The sequence below is a fragment of the Seriola aureovittata genome, chromosome 4 (assembly GCF_021018895.1).
Source record: "Seriola aureovittata isolate HTS-2021-v1 ecotype China chromosome 4, ASM2101889v1, whole genome shotgun sequence".
Lineage (NCBI taxonomy): Eukaryota > Metazoa > Chordata > Actinopteri > Carangiformes > Carangidae > Seriola > Seriola aureovittata.
Genome location: NC_079367.1, coordinates 17174981 through 17196121, shown reverse-complemented (window position 1 = coordinate 17196121; position 21141 = coordinate 17174981). Strand labels below are relative to the sequence as shown.

The 21141-nt window shown below is 43.4% G+C and overlaps 1 protein-coding gene across 1 annotated transcript in view; it reads left to right on the top strand.

Moving 5' to 3' along the window:
• The first annotated feature begins 1446 nt into the window (after positions 1-1446).
• npas1 (neuronal PAS domain protein 1) overlaps positions 1447-21141 on the top strand; it is a 64099-nt gene continuing 44404 nt past the window's right edge. The window contains exons 1-2 of the mRNA XM_056374903.1: positions 1447-2809; positions 2907-3047. The gene's annotated coding sequence lies outside the window, so the exon portion shown is untranslated. The remainder of the gene's footprint in view (positions 2810-2906; positions 3048-21141) is intronic.

The window sequence follows — 21141 nt, the reverse complement described above, 5'->3', positions numbered from 1 at the left end:
ATTTAATCAAATGTTTCTCCACAGGCACTTTGGCTGCTTTTCCTTGTGCATACACGGAAGCGCCACTAGGGGGCTGACTTGTCCCACGTTACCCATCAACCATTGCTGTTTCTGTATCTGGGTAAAGGAAGCAAACGCAGAGAATGGGCCTAATTGATTGGGTCAAGATTTGGATGTCAGCAGTGAGACGACGCTTTAATCCCGCGCTCACAGAGAGATGAATGCATCTGAGGACTTTTCTCATTGATGTCGAGCTCCACTTCCCCTCTCACAGTTTGAAGTTGGAGGAGGAAATAGGTTTGACTAAACTCCAGAGATTGTGTTGGGGCGGAGGAGGTGGGGGTGCTCGGCAAAGTAAGCCGCCGAATAAAGACAAAGAACTTAATTTGAAGTCATTGTTGCTCAGTATTAGAGGCGTGACGTGCTTCTTTAGTGGAAGCATGACAAGAAAAGGAAAGTTGCGAGGTAGACGGAGAAGAAGGGGGTGGTGGGGGGGTGGATATATGGAGAAAAGGAGACTGGCCTTATGATGAGTCGAGGCACGTATCTCCGCTCAACCGTGTCTTTCTGGGCTTCGAGCTCGCAGCTGCGGCGGCGGGTATTGAATTCAGATGCGCCCTGTCTCTCCGCTCCGGCCGCTACAGGTGGAAATGCTCTTATCAATACGGACTGTCCGAGTCTGACTGCGGGCTGATCCGTCTCATTGATGATTTTAGGTGCCCCTGCCCTCCCTCTCCTCCCGAAGGAGCCCATTGATTAATGTCTGGGTCACAGTGGTATTTCCATATTGATACCTCGATTGATGACGGCGCTCCAGGAACAAGCCATATTGACCAGCCGGAAAGTGATAGGTTTTTTACACGGTTTGGCGGATGTATTTATGCATAATGGACATAATGAGGGTTAGATACATGTAGCAGAAGCACAGGAGATCTTGGTATGCATGATGAGCAAATATAATTTACGAGTAAATTCAGAAATGGGGAGAAAATCACATCAATATTCCTACAATAACAACAACCTGTTACTCTTACTGCCGCCATTACTAATTTAGATAATAGTGCTAATTATAACTAGATGGTGTGACTGCTGCACAGACATATTACCATTCCTTATTATAAAACAAGATAAAATAAGCTTAAGCTTCATTTATCATCAGAAGGAAAATTAAGTATAACAGCAGCGCAAAAAGACCAGTGAGGTAGGTCTAATATAGATGAGTAGAAAAAACAACATACAACTAAGTCAAAGTGGGAAAGCTATATATGTAGTGCGCATAAATGTGATAAACTGTATGTGAACTTTTCTTTTAGGTGTCTGGTTTCCAGCCCCTGATGCCTCACAAGATAAATCTAAGAAGATGTGAACTGATCGACAAGGTAGGAAAACAAAAGACACAGCAGCACTATTTTTTTTTATTTTTTTTTACCAATATTCCTCAAATGTTTGCTTTTTATTTTATAGTCCTAACACTAATTAATGGAATTAGTATGAAAGGAGAACTTAACTGTAGCTGAACTGTTCATGTTGTAGCTCATAGATGTGTCTGTAACATGTGAAGAGTGGTACTGTGGGTTAAAGGTGTTTAATGGGTTTCCTTATGCACTTAACTTTTTGTAACAATACCCTTAAAACATCACAGCAAAAATTACAAAAATCATCATTAGAAAGTGCAAACATCAGGTCATGTTGCATGTCATTTGTCAGCTGCAGATAAAGACTGTATAAAACAGAACTGGCAATCAGTGCATTGATACATTTAAGTTTTCAAGGCAGCTAACAGATCTTCACATAAGCCAAATCATCTGTGCCCAACTGCAAAATCAGTGGGCCAGTCTTGAAAATCCTCATATGCCAAACACAGAAAAAATGGCATCCATAGGGACAAAAAACTGTCATACGGATGCAGTATGATGGAGGTACAGTCGTGTGCAGGGGTTTAAGCACTTGCTGCTAATAGACATGCAACTTAATGTGACCTTTGTAGCGGTGTTTGCACTGGTGATTTAGTTATTATGAAGGTTTTCCTGAGGTGTTTACATGGTTTTGTCAGCCCCTTATACTTCTATCTGATCATATTTCTGTGATATTTCTGCAGTATCTCTCTAAAAGTGGCCAGGTTTTTTTTTTTTCAATGGGTCAAGTGCACACACTGCATAATGCAGAACAACTCCACAGAGAGCTGAGAGTTGTGAACCCAATTTTGCAGACACCCTAATTTAAAGGACAGGGAGACAACAACATGATTCTGTGGGACTTGTTCTGCTTGTTGTGGAGATTACTTTGGAGGCAGAGGGCATTGTGTGGAGATAATAGTCAGTCCGAAAAAAATCAAGCTTTGAGCAGAACTGATCCCACTTTACGCTTTTAGGGTCAGTGGTCGAAATAGGCGCTCGGCCTCCAGGTCCCCGTGACACGGATCAGGGGCCCCAACGTATATCTGCTGATTACATCTCCTGAAGTGGAAAAAATGCAAATAATAAATGTATGAGCAACGTGCTTGTTTTTTTGCTTGATTAATTATGCCGTTTAATTCCAGATCCACCACGCCGCTCCACCGTATAATTTCCCAGTGGTCTTGGCTGTTTCTTCTCTCACATGCGCTCTCTCCTTTTTTTTCCTCATTGCAAAATGAATCATGGATCCAACCGTCTGTACCCGGGGGAGAGCGGCGAGCTGGCGAATGGGCTGACCAATCATGAGCATCAGAGGCAGACACACAGACGGAGGGAGCCTTTTGTTGTGCGCTGCACTCATCAAGTTAGAAGACAACTACCGATTTGGCCCGAAGAAAATTAAAAGATGGAGTGTAAGGAGACAAAATAACCAATCCCATCCATGTTTGTAAATCTGTTTTCTCTCTCTTTTTACATTAAATCTCCCCTTCTCCCCCTGTTGCTCTGCAGCTTATCCAATCTGACTGGCCAGTGTGTGTTTATCTGAGTGGGTGGCAGGATTTCAGTGCCATTCATAACGTCAACTGGGACCCCGGCCGTTCTTCTATTCCCAGCCTGGCCAACCCTCTCTCAGCCTCCTGACAGTTCCAGGTTAGCCCTCTCTCCTCTCTCTCCTGGCCCTCCTCTTCTCACCCCTCCAGCTCTCCTCTCCAGCTCTCCCAGGGGCCCCACTGAGAATACTGCTCAGATCCAGGCCTCTGAGCCCCAAAGCCGGCCCTAATCCTCCTCATCGATCGCCCTGAGAATTTTCTCCCCAGCACAGCAGGCCCCGCTCCTCTGCGCTCACACTCCTCGACCCTGAACAGCCAGCACTTCTCACTTAGAGAGACATTAAAAAAAAAAAACAGGGCCAGGCGCTTTACCTGTGTCTTCTCAACAGATGGGTCCTGTCCATGCGATGTGTGTTATTAGGTGGTTATAGTGGGCTGCACGTCGCTCCTGAGAGTGCTGGTGTTGTTGCCTCTCCAAATTCAGATTGACTTGGCTGTGATCGGCTCAGTGAACATCTCTCAATGTTTCAAACTGAGTCGTCTATAAAGTCTTCGCTAACACAAGTTGCAGTCAGAACTGGTCTAGATCTCTGTGCCATTTTATTCCTCTACTACTACAATGATTCCCAACCAGGAGTACTACCCCATGAGCTGCTTCTGCAGTTGCCAGGGGGCACTTAGAAAGATTGCAGTATGGTTCAATTATTTGAAAAACTAGAAATTACATCTGAACACCATGTGCTGTGATTAAGAGTGTGTGAAAACTACTGCAGTTAGCAAGCGAACAGAGAAGTCTAAACAGTTAAAACAGCTAAACATAATGGAGAAATGGTTGAAACTTCTTCACCTTTCATTCCGGATGGTAATAGAATGCAAAGTAAACATTGAAAATTTGATTGAATGAAAAAAAATATTGTTACATTATCCAATTTTATATAATCGACAGTGTTAAACAATCAGGGCCAATCAAAATGAACATATTTAGAAAATAACTGGTAGTGTCAGTGCGAGGGTACTTGAGCTGATCTGAGAGGTCTGTGGGGACACATCAGACAAAAAAATATTAAGCACCGCAGCTCTTCTGTGCAGAACACTGGATAATTTTGAAGTACACCGTTCATTGTTGGAAAAAAACTTCTCTTTGATCAGTCTAAAAACACAGATCTCTTGGCATTTCAGGATAGGCCATATTTCAATCCATCATGGTGATGAAGATGGAGTAATGGAAAGTGTTGTATGCTATACAACTCTGCTGGAAGATGAGAAAGCATCATTACTAGAGTCCTCTTGGGAAAGCTCCCAACCAACAGTCTATCCCGCGTAACATACTTGTTCATAATTTATTTACACTGCGAGCTTCCCCTTGACTCTGCTGTGTGTGTTTTACTGCAAGCGTGGAGGTATTCGAGAGGTATTTTCCTCCATCTCTGTCTGTTTGTGAACCAGACCTGCAAGGCCATGCATCCAATACAATCGTAGATGATTAAACCTCAATCTTGATTAAAACATTTGCTATGTGGTTGCCATGCTAAATTCAGGCCAATCATGAATGAGAGTGGGGAAATCTGGAACATTTGGCCCCCGTCAAAATGCTGGTCTGTGGACCAGTTAGTACGTCTCTGTCTATACTGGCATTTAAGAGCCAGTACAGATGGTAATGTATCAATACTCTGTTTAAACAGGGCTCGGAGCCACATTTCTAAATCAGCCCCAGAGATATTTTTGGCAATATCGGTTGTCAGTCCTTCTTGGGTAAATTTACAAATTCGGTTGACTTGTGGTTCAGTGCATCACTGCAATATACAGTACCCCCCTTTTATCTACATTTGGATTTATTTGCTATAGGGATATATTAAATACTTATGTACCTTATACTCTCTCTGCCCATCTTCTTCAGTCTCTCTATGTTTCTTGTTCATTAGCTTTTTTTGTACCTGAGCTGACCGCATACCCTTAGCCTTCACACACACACACTACTTTTGCAGCTTTTCTCTCCATGTCCTCGCTCCCAGCCCTCTATACTTCAGTGCGTCGCTCTTTCCTCTCGTACCGCTCTTTCCCTGCCCTTTCCCTCGTGCCTGCTTCCTTCCTTCCCTCACTCTCTCTTCCCATTTTACCCTTGCTCTCCCTGCTCTCTTCTTGTCTGCTCCCTTCCCTCCCTCCCTCCTTCCCTTCCGCCTCCCTCCTCTCCCTCTTTCTCTTTATTAATTTATTGGGTTGTTATGCTCCTTGCCTGGCTCTGCTAATGAAGGCAGGATGCAGATGAGGGCGAAGGTCGTCTCTGTAGCGATCGACCCCACCGCCCCGCAGCATGGCACTCTGGCTGGCACAGGTCAGTGGCAGCTGTCAATCAAAACACACAAAACACACATATGCACGTGCACATTCACGTGCACGCATGGACTCACACACACTGACGCTAAAATAAATTCATACATGAAGATAACAGCTATGCTGTGCGACAATTAACCATTTATAATTAGCAACAAATTCAGATGCCTTGGAGCAGATCATTGTATGGCCTCTTACAGAAATGGTCCCCAACCTTTATCCATTAAAATGAAACAGTGTGCACTTCGGACCCCTCATCATAAGATGTACATTGCTGTGAGGTTGTGAGCAGCTTAACCAGAGTGATTCTCCGTCTCAGATTTTTAGATTTTGATCATTTTTAGAGGCCTGAGGATGTAAACAAAACTACAAAGATAAGAGAAAAGTCTAAAAGAAAATTAACCGAATTTTGAGAATGAGATTATTAGGTACGCCTTGTTACCTACTCAGTCTACCCTCTTTGGACGGTGAGACGATGTGCTATAAAACACATCACACAATACAAATATCACTCAGTACAATTCAGTTGCTTCCAAAATGGTCATAAAGTTGAATTAACACATCTCAAACCTTATACCCATGAAAGTAGAATTAATTGCAAGGCTGTCGTATTAGACTGTATTAGTTTTAACTAATAAATTGGCAACTGCAAGTATTATGTAATTAGCCCTACTGAAGGATCTCAACAACTATTGGATGGATTGCTTTGTACAAACACTCACTGTGCCCAGAGGTTGAATATTGGAGACTCTGGTGAACCCCTGACTCTCCCTCTTGCACCATCATCAGGTCAACATTTCAATTTGTCCCATAATTTGTTTTATAACTAAGCAACCGCAAAACTGCCATTCCCATCAGCCTCAGCTGTACTCACTGTTTGGTTCGAACTCGCAAATGTCAACATGCTAACACGCTAAAGTAAGATGGTACACCTGATAAAAACATTACAGCTGCTACATGAGTAATAGCATGGCTTGTTTCTACCTTCTGTCTTGTTAATCATATTGTGACCCCAAAGATTGGAACCACTGTCTTACAGAGCATTAAATGTGCCCACAATGCATCACCCCAACACGTATATACACAAATATACTCTCAGACAGTTTTTCATTTAACACATTAGCACGTACATTTGCGTGTTCACGGGTTGAAGTGTTAGTGTCTAACCCCTGCCCCTGTCGTTCATTGGCCTCGACATGGTGAAGACCTTTGAATCCCTGCATCCCGGATCTCAACACTTGTAGCTTTTACAACCTCTGCTCTTCATCACAGCATGTCAAAAGATTGTGTGTGTGTGTGTGTGTGTGTGTGTGTGTGTGTGTGTGTGTGTGTGTGTGTGTGTGTGTGTGTGTGTGTGTGTGTACGTGTACGTGTGTTTGTGTGTGTGTGTGCGTGTGTGTGTTTGTAGATGCAGTCTTCGTTCAGACATCTTGTATGCATGTTGATTTTGCTCATGGTTATTGCTGTCGGTTTATTTGTGTGCTCAGCCATGTTCTTGAGTGTGTTCACCTGCATCTGGGCATCAGTATCCCCCCACACACACACACACACACACACACAGCCACACACACACACACACACACACACACACACGCACACACACACACACACACACACACACATATCTCTATTAGCAGTATAGTAGTGTTAACAGTGTTATGCCTTGCGTGAACCTCCCCACCTTTCCCTCATATCTATGCAAAGCTGGGGTCCTGTCAATCAGTCACCTTGGTGACATAGAGCCCCACCTCCCCAATTAGAGCTGACAGGGCAGGATTAGGAGGGGGGCGGGCCCCCGCCGACCTGCCTACGTGTCAATCACGCGCCGGGCATCCACACGCCTGTTTACTGTCAGATCCCATCTCCGTCTGTCAGACTGCACGGCAACCGTCGCCCAGGGAGGAGAGGAGGAGGGTTGGGGGAGGCGGAGAGAGGGGAGGAGGAGATCTGATCGGAATTAACTATGCTTCTCCCCACAGACCGGCCGTGCTTTTAATTCATGAAAGGGATGAGAGGAAAGTGGGAAGAGAGAGGGAGTGATAGAGGGAGGAGAGCATTTAAAACCCAGAGCAGGGCCTTCTTTAGAAGTTTTCAGAGTGATGTTTCTTCTCTCCCTGACAATCACTTTTCTTCTCTCGCTAACTCTCCCTCCTGTCTTTCTCTCTCGCTTAAACTTCTTTCGAAGGTGTGCTTCACGCCGCCTTAGAGCTGCTACGATTTATCAGCAGCCTCCTACTCTCTCTGAAGTTGTTATTTGACCCTGGTTTTTTAAAGTCGCACAAATATGTATTCGTATTTTTTTGAGTTAGAGAGTTAAGGTCAATTTATTTAGTTCTGCACATGCTCATGCAAATTTGTGTCTCTGTTTCAGTTCGTGTCTGGCGATGTGGGTCCTGCCTACACACCTACAGTATGTGAATACATAATGCGGTTCTGCTCCTCAAACTGTGTGTGCTTTAAAGCAGCGTAATGTGTGCAGAGTTCACATAATGCTAATGTGTGTGTGTTTGCCTGTGTATCCCTGGCTCTTTGGTCCCCGGTGTGTGTGCATTTCTTCTTTTTGAGGGTCTCTGGTGGTGGCCTTACTTTGACCTTGGTGCCCCCACTCTAATCCTTTAGCAAATGAGGGCTGTGTGGGGCTGAAGGGGGTATTTGGGGGTCTCTGCAAAGCCACAGTTTTAGGATTAGAGGACCAGAGGGAAGGTCTTGGGGTTATGAGGGATGAAGAAGAGGGAAACAATAGATTGTACTGGAGAAAAAAGGAAGGGTATTGTCAGGTCTGTGTTGGCCACTGGTGGTCGGTCATATGGGATGTCTTATCACCACTACCAAAGAGGTTATGTTTTTAGTCTCCTCATCTGTTTTTGTTTGGTTTTTTAGGCAGAAAGATCAAAATATACCTTACAGATTTCACTAACACTGGTGCAAAGTTATACTGTTGTCCAAAAAAGTATTTTTTGGTGCAGGTATGTCCACTGTGTGACCATTTATAATTCAAGTTTTTCATTGTTGGCTATGTCATTTTCAAACTGAACAGAACATAATCTTCACCAAGTTTGGCACATAATATATTTGGATCATGCTTAAAAAGTTATTAATTGGTTTATTTTTGATATGTCATATATATTACAATGCCAAATTATTACCAGGTTTTTTGTAGATGAACTTCCCTAAGTTTTGACTGCATCGTTCATTTGCAACCACATTCGGATAAAATATGAACATCTCAACTCTAAGCAATCCTGCTCAATCTGATGGCATACCATCTGAACGTGGCGCTAAAATAAAAATTACTGTTAACTGGCAATAACTCACTGGTCATGAGTCTGATTAGTGTAATTCATCCTTATGCAAAGCCCAATTACAGCACAGAATTTAGGCAATCCCCAGAAATCCTCACGATTTAAACTACTGATTCATTTTTTTAGCCACTTGGGAGCAAACAAGTTGCGATTACAGTAATGCCATATTGTCACTTTTTAATTTGATATGCTGAGCTTGTTAACAAACAGTTGCTTATTTAGACACTCGGCAGTTCCAGAGTATTATTATTAATTTGGACTCGTGTTTCCTGAATGTACGTCCAATATTGACTTCGTTTTAGCCCCATTTGCTAACTACAAACTCCTGATGTAAACATAGTGACGACCGTCTCTGAGCAGGCCTCTCCCTGCAGGTGTCATCAGGGAGATTCTCTCACCAGGTCTGGCTCCACTATATAAACTTGTGGCTGTCAGCCAGTCTCTCTCTCTTTCTCTCTCTCTCCCTTTGCTTCCACCATTTTGACTTTGTTGTATTTATTTAGCTGCAAAATGCTCCACTATGTTCAGAGGCTTGTAGCCAACCATGAGAGCGGCAAGAGTGACCGGGGGGGGGGGGGGCACTCATCACTATGAATGACTTGTTATTCTATATGTCTGATACATTACGTTATTATACAAATATCAATTATAGCCACTTTAAACAAAATATATCTGATTTTTTTTGTTTAGATGTGCTTTAAAAAATCTTAACATTGTTTGTTATTGAAATAAAATACCTTATGCCTTGACAGTGGTATGAAGTCACTGATTTTGTAGTTATCTCTATTTCCTGCTCCCACACTGTCTCTTAAATATATCTTTTACACTGCATCTGTACGGTTGTCAAGGTGAATTAATAAATGTCAGTTTATTTTGAATAAACTGCTTGTCAGCTATCGTGCAGTATGCCACTGTACCATGTCATTTCTGCTGATAGCTGTATGTTCATAGTATTTGTTGGTACTAGGCATATGTGGGTTGAACACGTCTGTGTGTGTGTGTGTGTGTGTGTGTGTGTGTTTGCATTAGAGATGCGCTCCAGGGTTGTGTCTAAGACGCAGCTCAGGTGTCTGTTGGTGTCTGTTGAACGACCTCGCTGCAGGGAACAGGCTATCAGGCTGAGAGGGAGGCTATCATGTTAATTACTTTACACACACCCCGCCAACCAAGCGTGCAACACAACTGCTGAGCTCTCACACACACACACACAAACACACACACGCACACCAACACACATACATGCACCTGGGCACATACACTGTTAAGCACATGCACATGTACACACAAAATCAGCCGTCTTTTCTTTCATTTAGTCGTTTTTCTGTCTTCCCACTCTCGCTGTTTGAAGGCCTTGGACATCAATTCCCTTTTGCTTTCAAGAAAGATTGTTTTATATTCTAATCAATTCAACTCCGTCCTGTGAAATTAATTGACATTCATTCAATGATTTTAAATTCCTCCGAGGCTGTTCTTTTGTTTCAGCCTGTCAGTGAGCTGGAAGTGAGATCGGGCTAAATGTTTTGTCATCTCACACTCCAGGGTAAGCCTGCTCCAAAGCGTGAGCCTGAGGTCAGCTTAACCTCCTCACAGTCTCATCTCTCGGCGTCTTTACCGCTTGAGAAAGTGGGATGGGTGGGGTTTGGGGAGGGGGGGGGGGGGGTATATACAGATTCATGATCAGGAATTTGGGTGAAGCTCATTCTTCTGTGGCAGCCTTCATATGTCTCTTCAGGAGGACTTTTTTTCAGAGTCATGTCAGGGGTTTGAAAGGCAGAGTCCGGCGTTCTCAGGCTAGGGAAACAGAGGAGTGGTATTGGCTGGGGCAGGTTGATGCCTTTAGTTAAATGATGCTGGCACGCAGAGGGATTGCTTTGGGAAGTTGTCATCCATCATGATTTTAGAATGACTCAAAGCAGCACTCTGCTTTTGGGGTTATGGTCTGGGATCAATGATTGATGTGAAGTGAATGTGTGTGTGTGTGTGTGGGAGGAGTGGAAAAGAGATTGTGTGTATTTGTGTGCTAAAAATAAGCAACGATAGGCCTGTAGTTATACTGTTCCTCTTTTGTTAAGGAAGCTAATGGGATCTCCGCTGGTTAAACTTACTCTGAATCAGACAATAATGATCAGTGCAGTCCTACCATGTGGCAAAATGTCCATACCTATTTATCTCTGAAGCAGCTCCGACTCCTTGCATGTCTTTTCCTCGTTTTGTACGTGAGTGCCTGTTCATGCGCCTGGATACACCCCTGAGTGTACCGTATTGTATTTCTTTAAGCTGAGGCATTTTGTCCGTCTTTGCCTTTCTCCTTCTTCCTTTTTCCAGGTCCAAGTCTCACCTAAGTTAATTCTTCAATTAGTGTGATCCAGATATTCAGGAGAGATCATGGAGAGGGCCCCGCCAATCGATGTCCAATTAGCAAGGCTCCGTAGCCCGGAGAACAGGGGGACGACCGCTGTGGTCATTTTTAGAGAACAGGAGGTTGGGGTGGGGTCTGGAGTTGAAGGTAGAGGTTTTAGGGGGGAGGGGGGCATGAAAGAGATGAAACGAGGGTGAGAAGAAAGCATTCGAGGTCTGTAAGTGGGTGGAGGTGAGGAGGGAGCAATCGGGGTCTGAGGAGGTGGGGTGTAGATGTTAGATGCTCAATCAAGCTGTGTGAGGACAGTGTAATTAATCCATTGAAGATGTCTGATTGCAGATGACTTTGGGAATACCAGAGTGGTGGCTGGGCCTGAGGGAAGGGGGAGGGCAGGAACAAGATGGATGCAGGGATGCGGGGAGAGGAAAAGCAGAAGGGCAAACAGAGGCAGAGAGGGAGATTAATTGAGACAAGGGAAATACAGTACCTTTTAAATGAGAAGGATGAGTTTTGGTGACAAAGCAGGAAAAGGAAAGAAACAGGGGAAAAAAAGAAGGAATTGATCGTGTCAGGGTTAGGTGGAACCATCACTCACAGCATTGTTGGGCGAAAGACCTCCGCCAGATGTCACATATATGTAAAGAAAGAATCACGAGGCTGCTAACTCATCCCTGGGTATCTCACTGCTAAAACGCTCTCCTATGAGACAAATGAGTGTCTATCCTGTTCTAATGCTAATATGCTTTTAAGGCACTATTAGCTTCCAGAGCTTTGCTTTTATTTAATGGACTATTAATTTGTTTGAATGCATTTTGTCTCGGTGGCTACAGTACAAAGTTGGCTTGGCTTTAGCTCAGCTCCTGAGCGATTTACTAACCCACAGCTATTTGGAGGCTAAGCCTTTATAATCCAATTAAATTTGATAAAGCAGAGTAATCATCAGAGTATTAGGGCGAGTACTCATCATACTGATATGGTGATTTTGTTTCTGTCGCGATTGAATGTTTTCATTAAGGGTTTTTTTTTTTTTTTTTTTTGCATTCATGTCTAAATGTGTTTTAAGCTGTATTCACTTTGTTGCAGTTAGCAACAAAGCAAAACAAATGTTCACGGCTTTCAGGAGGAGAATGACAGTAAACCGCTGGGTTTTCACAACTCTCGCACATGCCGGTAGAAAATGCTGACAAAAGTTGAGTTCTCAAAGTGTTTGACTTCTTTCATGGCAGAGAAGACAGACTGGATCTTGACAAGTTGAAAAGCATTTTTCCTCTCTTGACAATTCAAGTCAAATGGGTGCAGACGCCTGTACAAACAGCTCAGTCTGTAAGTAGTAGGACAGTGACATATTTTTGTTGTTTTGGCTCTGTGCTGTTTTTGTTTTTGTTTATATTTCATTCTCATATTGTGTTTTAGTCTTTTTTTTTTCTTCTTTTTCCTGTTCAGTGCTGTTTTAAACTCACTTAATACTTCATTTTCCTTTTTTAAAAGAAATCTTTTTACTATCTGATCAAAGCTTTTTTGATTTTAAGTGTTCAAGTGCGCTGTGTAACAGCTGCACCCCTTCTTGTACATACTGTAGTTGCTTAGTGGGGGGACAGAAGTACAAGTTAAAGATCCCCTCCAGACATGTTTTAAGACGAATAGATGTAGTTTTTCAACCAAAAAAGTTCAGTTAAAAACTTAAAAATGACATCTTCTTTCTCCAGAATTTGTGAATATTCTATTCTCATTGTTTGTGCACTGGAGGGTTCAAGTTTCCACATTACATTTGTGTAAGTTGCCCATTGGACCACTTCCAAACTAGTTGTGATGCCACAAAATTATCTTGTACAGCACACGCCTTAAGCACAGAAAACAAACAAACAAAAAAAAAATCTCTGCAAATATATCATTCTGCACCATGAAGGTTAAATATTCAAGTGAAGTAACCAAAACACATTTGTGAGTGGTGGGAGACTTTAAGATAAATGTGAATAAAATCATCATATTTAAGAATTCTGTATTGGACCATAGGCCATTTTCAGGCTTTTACTGCATCCACCTTCACTTTGTTTGTTTCAGTTGCTTTCTGATTTCAGTCTGAGGCCTGTACTACGAAGCAGGATTTGGGGTTAGCAAGGTAACTTCAGGTTTAACCCTGGACTTTCAGGGTTAGGCCGCTAGTTAACTTCTTACTGGGGTACATTGCCATGGTAACTTATGCTGCAAGCCTAACCTCCCCTGGAGTAGTTTATATTTGTTATAACGTATCAACTCGTATAAAAGCGCAACCTACTCGCCAATCCCTTCTCTTGGAAAACAGCATCACCATTCGCAGAGGATCCCGGGAAGCTCGGTGCCCAGATTGTGAGAGGGTCTCGAAGAAGGGCAAGAGTGTTCAGAGACCGGTGAACCCCTTTGGCTTTCCCTGACTATTTTTTTATACGAGCGACCTTCGTTATTGCAGAGGGCCAGCTCCTCAGCAGGAGTATGCTCCTATGTTGGAGGACCTCCTCCCGTCTCCTTCATTTCGTTTTTTCCCTGTTGGCTGCAAGCAATGTCAAAGACATTTTAATGTGCTTTTGTGCACTGATATCATCCTGCAACAGAGACTGATTGAAGCCCTAAAGCCTTGTAATTGTTTTACTAGTTAAGTCTATTTATCGCTTTTAATTATGGTTTTATATGTATTTCTTATTTTCTCCCAAGTCAATTTGACACTGCCGGGGTGACAGCTGAAAGAATGAGGCTAAAGTTGTCAGGCACAGTCAGATCTATGTGCCCTAATGATGGGGCAGTGATATTATGAATCTATTAACGTCATACAGTCTGTGATTTTTTTGGTCAGCTGTCCTTCCTGCATTTTGAATTATGCTTAAGCTCTTCAGATTTGTCTAATATTGCAGTTTGCTCTTTTTTTTTTGTAAAACGTGCTGCTCTGTTGCCAGTAGATTTGTCCTTGTGTGCAATTGGTCATATGCTGCAGACACCGCCCATTTTATGTGAACGCCCTCGGGGAAAACCTGGGTTGAGTTACGGAGGTGATAATCACTGTTGTTTGACTTAGTGAAGTCAGATAATGAACACATAATATCCTGGGGATGTTGAACTTGCTTCATAGTGCGGGCCTCTGGTCTTCAGCAACACATGAGCAGTTGGATTGAAGTCAGGTGACTCACTGGGCCAGACACAGTCTGTTTGCCTTAAACTATGCATTGTCTTTATGTTTGTAGTCTTGTTGCTGCAGTGTTATCCCGTGGATGAAAATGGTTACGATTGCTAGACTGTTAGCTGAAAGCTAAAAACTGAAGGTCAGCAGTTGAACCTCATTTCAGATCCAATTTTGAGAACAGAACCAAAACAATGTAATCACTGTCCTGCTTCTTATGGACTGCACAGTACATTTATCCACACGCTGTCATCGTCCAATAAAGATAAGGTAGTGAGTGAACATCTTTTTCCTTCAGATTGTTGTACAGAAGATGAAATTTAAAGTTTTGGTTTGGCCGTGCTCCTCTGTTTTTCTTGTATTCATTTACAGCAGGAATTATATTTAATAATGAATGCAAAAATACAACCTTTAATACATTCAATGAATAATTGAAAACGAACATGATACTATTTAATGGATTGCTTTTGATGTATCTGCATGCGTGGAGTGGTCAAGACGTGTGTTTATTAAAATCGCCATGGCAACGAAAGGGGGAGGTCGCCTTTGCACTTGACTGACATCCTGCAGCACTCACCTACATGACTGTATTTACACTTGTGTGACTCGACGACGTTGTCATACAATTTAATTTTAAATTCAAATTCACATTTTGTCTTTATGGCATTTAGCATTTTAATGGAATGATCTAATGAGGTGATCATAACAGCGTCTGTAGGAGTGCGTCTTTGATATCAGCAAGCCATGCACAAAATGCTTATTTGTGCATGTGTAAATATGTATTATTTATTCACTGGGTCTGCCTTTTTTAATAGATACATCTGATATGTTACTTATTATGGAAACCTTACAAGTTTGAAGTGCCAACATCATGATACAGTACGTAGCTTCATGACTCACTCAACCTGTTATTTTGTCTCGGTAGTGAATAGCATCATTTCAAGGTGAGACAGTTGGGGGCACATGAGGTCATGAATTAAAAAGAAAAGGTGAAGAGAAAAGGGGTCAAGTAGAAATTAGTAGAGAGAAAGATAAACAGTAAGATGACAGTCTGAGATAGAGTGATAGGGAGATACAAGAAGACTGCAGAGAAAATTGTCCAGAGTGGAGAAAAACAGTGACAGGCAGTGGCAGAGTGGAGGGAGAAATGTAACAGACAGTAGAGCGAGAGAGAGAGACAGGCAGAGACAGACAGAGCGAGAGATAGACAGTGACAGAGGGAGAGATAGACGGGCTGTGTGAGGATGCAGAGAGTGTCCCCCTCTCTCGGCTGCTGCCAGAGGCAAACAGACAGCCTCTCTGCTGGTGGAATGCTAATGCAACAAGCTGCTCCTCTCTTGTCTTCCCTCCCTTCTTTACCTTTCTTCTTCTTTAACTCTCCTCTGTGCAGAAAGTTTAGAGACTGTAGACACAAGCATAGACTTTGATAATGGGGACCCCAATGCTTTTATGTTATTTGCACTTTGCAGGTCTGTCTGCGCATGTTGGTTCTGCAAATCAGGTGCTGCAAGTGTCCTCAATGCAAGATAATGATTTTAATGGGAAGTTAGTTGTGTGAATGTCTGTGTATCCCCCCCATCCCCCCACCCCTCTCTCCACCAAGTCTCATACTGACATCATGTTTGTCTGCAGCTCAGTAGCCATGGCTACCATGGTGTCAGTGGGGGGTCGCCATGTCAGGGGCCAATCACAGGTCAGTCAGTCGACCTTTCGCTGTCTGTGTCACAGTCGGCTGACCTCTGACCCCCAGCTCTGTGCCACAGCCCGACTGAGAGACACAAAGCAGTTGTTCACAGACGATAAATGTCTCCAGGCTTTATCATCCAGGCAGGTTGTTCCTCCATCATTTAAGACATTCACATCACACGGAGAAATGCCCCCAAGTAAAGACAACGGTTATTTTTCCTCTTGAACTCTGGCACATTTTCCTACTGTGGCGACAGTCATCAGTTCTCAACTTCAGGCAGGACATAACCTTGAGTGGAGCAAGTCGGCTGAGCCTGCCCCCCACCCTCCACCCTTCACCCCCCCCTTCACCCCCCCCCCCCCCCCATGTCTGTCTGTCTGCACGGAGATGGCAGCTTCTGAGAAATGGTGGCACACTCTGAAGTGTGATCCATTTAGATAGCAGCGAGGTGCTCTCCCTGCGCACACGCGCACAAGCATGAGCACTTCCTCTTAAGACACACCATGCAACAAACAAACACAGGCGTGAGCACTTGTGCACTTGCAAACACACACACACACACACACAAACCAGTGCGCACACGGGTACGAAGAAACAGAAACGGATCTCTCTTCTTTCTACGCAAACACACACACACACACACACACACGCGCACACACACACGCGCACACAAACACACACACACACACACACTGCAGTCTCTTGGCATGCACTTGCTTGGTTGACAAGTCATCTCAGATAAGCTTGAGTGACAGGTTGGGAGTGTTGACTACTAGTGTGTGTAGAACACTTTGCTAGATATCGCCACCTTATGATTATTGTGTAGTATTTATTTAATCAGATTTGTATTATTTACCTCTAAAATAACAGGAATGTATTTATAACAGATATGGGGCAGATCCATTTTGCTTTTCCTATAGAGTTCTTCTTGTATCAGGTCCTTTTTTTTTTTTTTGGGGACGCTGCGTCCCTGTTTCATTTTGGTTGTTAATTTCCCTGCCACCTTTTTCTATCTCTGTTCAAACATATTGCACTGCCTCTGTCATCTAGAGAGAATCTTGTCAGTTTTTTGGCAGTAGATGTTTGTTCAAGCTATATTTTGAGGATTCAGGGCTTGTATACCCGCTCGCTTACACCCCCCCCGCCCCACACTCCCTCTATCCCCAGGCCTCCCCATGCTCCATTCCTCTATTTTCTTATCTACTTTCTTCTCCTACTTGCTCCTCTATGTCATTGCCAAATCTCTCCTGTCTGCTCTTCTCTGTCTTCTCCTCTCCCTCCCTCCAACCTCTTTCTGTTTCTTTTACACACCCTCTTCTCTCTCTATCAGTCTCTCTATTCTGTGACTGCTCTGGCTGGTCCCCCTGTGGCACACCGTGTCGTGTCCCTAATTTATTTATAATTAGTGCTCTTTGTCGGGATGCGCTGGGAATGTTAAAAGTACACGCCACCTCGCTCTGGGTACAAATGGGCTGGTGTTCCTCCATCCTTTCTGCCCGCCCTGACTGCCCAACCGACACGGCCACTGGGATGGACAGATCCTACATCCCAAACCCAGACACAGACTCTTAAAATTATAACAACTCCATTGAGAGGGAAGGCTGTACACTGCAAAAAAAAATCCATCTTATTAAGTTATTTCTGTCTATAAAGTCCTAAACACCTATATGTGTCAGAACAAGTCATGAACTATAATTCTCTAGAAGCGAGCGTTTGTTTTCTGCTCCAAAAAAAGGAAAAATGCAGCTTGATTGTAGAAACTACTTGAAACAGAGTAAAAAAAAATCCTACTTCACGTATAGATTCAGTCACTTGTTTTAAGAAAATAAAACTTTGAGACAAAATTGACTTAAGAAGGAGGGTTTACACCCTGACTGACACCTGCTGAGATACAGATAAACATTGTCAGTGCGCTCACCTGTGCAACGCCTGAATGCAAAACAGAATAACAAGATGGGACAACATGTAATCTGAAAGTGTAATTTATTAAACATCCTGTTGAATTTTAATAGCCATCACTTGTAAAGTTGAGCTGTTTTGGGGTTCGAGCTGCAGGAAAAAAAAAAAAGCCTTTTTTTATCACACTACATTAATGTCAACGCCGTCGTCACACATAACGTACATGACCAGGAATGACGGCGCTGACAGGACTCGCTCTGTATGTGCGTGTGCGTGTGCGTGTGTGTGTGTGATCAGCCAGGAAGAGCTTTTGTCCTTGGGCTGAGAGGGCACCTGGCTCCTCTTCCCGTCCTTGTGATCTCTCTGTTCCCTCTCTCTCGTGCCGCTCTATCCCTCCTCTATCTGTCTCTTCCTCTCTTCTCTCGGCTCGGATCCCTTCATCCCCCCATCTCGCACTCTCCCTCTCCTCTGCCCAAGGCAATGCCGTCCTGCAGGCTTTGATCAGGGGGCGAGGGAGGGGAGAGGAAGTGGGTCAGAAAGTTGTGCTGGAGACTGCAGGAGAACAAGGCTGGAATATCGAGTAGGTGAGGCTGGGAGAGGGAGAGAGGGAGAGATGGGGTAATCTAGTGAGAAAGTGATAGAGTGAGAGAGGGTGAGATAGTGGGGTTGGGGGGAGTGGGAGGGAGGGAGTGGGTAAGGAGGAAGAGAGGGGGAGTGAAATGAGGCAACCGTGAGAGGTAGAAGGAGGGAGGGAGTGGGGGGGCTGGTGGGGGGGGGGGCTGCCTGAACTAAACAAGTAGAAGGAGATAAAAAGAAAATGAAGAGAGCAACAGGAGGAGATAGAGGAGAAGGACGTGGGAAAGGAGAGGTGTCTTCATTTACTGAGAGGAAAAAAAAGACAACGCATTTGTCTTGAACGTGATGCTCAGCATTTAAACAGCAGGTTGGAGGATAAGGCCCTGTTTTAACTAATCTACACAGTGCAGGACAGATAGTTCAGCTCAGAGTGTGTGTGTGCGGGTTTGCACAGGCCTTTCTGTGTATGTGAGTGAGTGTGTGTGTGTGTGTGTGTGTGTGTGTGTTTAGCCTGGTAGTATAGCGCTTTTCTGTGGCTCTTTGTGTGTGTGTGTGTGTGTTTTTTTTTAAAGATCATTAAAATGCATGGTTTATTAATATTCAGATCAAACCATTAATATTCGCCAAGTGTTTCTGCTCTCCTTGTGTCGTCAGCTCACCTGGGACTGGGGAGGGCAGAGGGGGAAGAATGGAGGAGCGAAGAGGGGTGGGGTGGGGGTTTGGGAGGAGGGGGGCAAAAGGAGGAGTTTAAGGGGTAAATGAAGGAGGAGAAAGACAAGATGATAGTAGATGGGGGACAAAGTGGGAGACATGGAGATGCTTTACAGGGACTTCTGGAGATGAGAGGAGCAGTGGTACAGTGGAGGTGGTGGAGGTCCTACGAGGGGGTCGGGTATATTGTGATGGACAATCTGGCTATGCAGGGATGCGGGGCAGGGAAGGGTGGAGGGGTGGAAGGTCGGGGTGTTTGGGGGTTCCACCACTGGGACTGTGAGGTGAGAGGGGTGAGGGATTTTAGGGGGGAAGCAGGGAAGCAAAGGGGGGTTTGGTTCTGGAGTAATTGGGCCAATGGGAGGATAACCATAAACACACATTCACACATGCACACAGACACGCACACACACACGCGCACGCGCGTGCACACACAGACTTTTAACTACAAAAACACACAATCATTTCTTCTTTTAGATGCACACAATTAGATGCACACAATGCCTCAAAACATGCATAAACAAAACGTTCCAAAACATTCACATACACACATACATTTGAATACAAATTTTATGTAGGTGAATAATACATGCGCACACTCACACACACACACACACACACACACACACACACACACTGCACAGACCACGGACTGATGCAAGAAAATTAATGTACACACGCTGAAAAACTGAATGCACAGACCTAATGATTTCAATTGTTTGTTAGTCAGTCAATTTCTCTTTTAACAAATAGAAAAATATGATGATTAAAATGTCAAAAAATAATGAAAAATAATAAATAAATAAATAAATAAAAAAAAAACCCAAATTCACAGACTCCAAGGTGACATTTTCGGATGGCTTGCTTTGTCTCAGCAACAGCCCCAAACCAACGTATATTCACTTTACAAAGATGTAAAAGAGAGTAAAGCAGCAAATCCTTATATTTGAGGTGCTAGAACCAGTGACTTAACTAATTATGAAAGATGTTGTCAGTTCATTCCCTTTCTATCAACAACAAATCAATTATTAACTAGCTGTTTCAGCTCTACTCACATTTATATGAAGACATGCACTTCATTGCCTCTTGTATGCATACATGTACCCCCCCAAACACACACACACACACACACACATAAATACACACACACAGCCAGCACTCCAGTCAGTTACAGATACACTCAGGCATGCACAAAAGCAGACAGAAAATTAAAGTGGTAATTACTTTTAAGCCCAGAAAGGTGAGGGATTGTATGGCAGGGAGCAATGGGTCACTGTTGAATAGAGAATAGCAGAGCAGGCAGACAGTGTGAAAGGCAGATATGCATCTCAATGAAATATGGAGGAGCATACTCAACAAAAGGCGAAATAGCTCCTTAATGGCCACATGCCCTCAAAGAATTATTGTCTGATAGATTTGGAATATTATCTACTCTATGGCAGTTATCTTTAAACAGCCCCTTCGTACTTATCATCCATGTGAGCCGCTGTAGGGGAAGGTGAAGAAAACGTTGCAGTCTGCTATGCTAAATATGAACAGTCTTAAATATTACACTGGCAGCTACTGAGTCGGGATAAGTATTTTATCTCTTGACAGAAAAGGATGTCAGAACAAAGCAAATTATTGTCAGTGTTGCACATACGGCTGCATCATGTCAACACCATCAATATTTTTATTTAAAAACAAACATTGTTTTAGGCAGATTTGTCTTTCTCTCATAAAGGGTTCTACACTTCCCATAATGCTTTTTGGTATAATAAGCACTAAATTTGCCTCTGAAAATATTCCAATTACTCACTAACTATCAAGAATAAATAATCTCTATTTAATCTCTATTCAGCAGATGACTGTTTTGAGAGAGTTTTTTTCTTTGGGTGCTCTACACATTACAGATACTGTATGTTGAAATCAAATTTCAACATGTATACGTCGGATGTAGTCAGGTTTATTTTTGGAAGAATTTCAGCAGAGCAACTTCATTTTCATTCACTGCACACTCGCAGTGTGTTTTAGCTGTAAAGAATCAGCCAGTTTTCACCGTGTTTACTTCCTACGGAAACAGAAAGTCTGCGGCGGTTCAGAAGACCCACTACAAATCTGTTTTAACATGAAGCTGCCGCACGTTGTCCCCCTGTTGTTTAGTGACCTCAGCTTTTTGTGTTTGAGTAAGTAGTAGTCACC